Source organism: Vicia villosa, unplaced genomic scaffold (assembly GCF_029867415.1).
Source record: "Vicia villosa cultivar HV-30 ecotype Madison, WI unplaced genomic scaffold, Vvil1.0 ctg.000334F_1_1_3, whole genome shotgun sequence".
Classification (NCBI taxonomy): domain Eukaryota; kingdom Viridiplantae; phylum Streptophyta; class Magnoliopsida; order Fabales; family Fabaceae; genus Vicia; species Vicia villosa.
The window spans coordinates 450,070-451,573 of NW_026705150.1; positions in this window are offsets into that span (position 1 = coordinate 450,070).

A 1,504-nucleotide genomic window follows, 5' to 3' on the forward strand; every position below is an offset into this window, starting at 1 on the left:
AATAAATAAAAAAAAACAGCAATTGCATCATTTGCATACATACATCCAGGTTGTCCAGAAAACTTATCCTTGTCTGTCTCCATCTTCAGAGTTGTTGTCTACCGTCAAGCTGATTCCTCCACACAAGTACGGAACTAGAGCGCTGTTAGACAAAGAATGGCAGATCAAGAGAAACATAACATGGAAGTCAGAATGGAAATTGATGAGTTGAAATCAGGCATGATTAAGCTTACCGAGATGATGCAAGTGTTGATGGCTAGGACTGATCCCCCTCAGAGGACTGTTATTTCCGAAGTCTCCACTGTTGTTGTTGATCCTTTACAGGTTCAGAAGCCACCTTCTACTTGGCCAGAATTTGGGTTACCTGAGAATTTCTCTCCAACATATGTCAATGCTTCTATGGTGGGTCAAACTTCGAGGCAGATATTCCAACCTCCGGTCTTTTCTGAACCTCCACCCGTTGTTCATACTACTGCTCAAGCTGTTCCAGTTCGCTATGACAATCCTCTCTATGATTACCGTTCTGTTGGTTCTGGAAGTGTTAGTCAAGGAGATTGTGGTGAAGTTGAAGAAGTCCGGGAGCAATATCAGGCATTGGAAAAGAGGCTAAGAGCCATGGAAGGAAGCAATTTCTTTAGTGTGAATGCTGATAATATGGGTCTTGTTTCAAATCTTGTCATGCCTTCCAAGTTCAAAGTTCCCGAGTTTGAGAAGTACAAGGGGCATACTTGTCCAAGGAGTCATTTGACCATGTACTATAGAAAGATGACTGCTTACACCAACAACCAGAATTTTCTCGTTCATTGCTTTCAAGACAGTTTAAGTGGAGCTTCGTTGAAGTGGTACATGAGTTTGGAAAAGGGTTGTGTTCAAAACTTCCAAGATTTAGCTGATGCATTCATGAAACAATACAAGTATAATCTGGATATGGCACCTGACCGTCGTCAACTTCAGAACATGGCTCAGAAGGAAAAGGAATCTTTCAAAGAATATGCTCAACGTTGGAGAGAATTGGCTTCCCAAGTTGAACCACCATTGGCTGAGAAAGAATTGACTGGAATGTTCATGGATACTCTCTCCCCTTTCTACTGGGAGAAAATGATTGGAAGTGTGTCCTCAAACTTCACAGACTTGGTTACTATTGGTCAGAGACTCGAAAAAGGAATCAAGAATGGGAAAGTTACTCATGTTGCTGAATCTTCTGGTGGATCAAAGAAACCTTATGGAAACTTCCACAAGAAGAAAGAGAATGAGACCAATGATGTGTCAGATGACAGAAGGGGATCTCGTCGTAGACCTCAAAATGGTGATCAACCTTATGTAGCTGCTGTTGCTCCTGTGCAAGTTCAAGCTGTTAAGCGGAATCAAATTCGTAATAGGATCGACTTTGATCCTATCCCCATGACTTATACGGAACTGTATCCTGCTTTGGTCCAGAAAGGGTTGATTACAACAAGAGCTATGCCGCCTCCTCGAAATCCTCTCCCTGATGGTTTCAGATCTG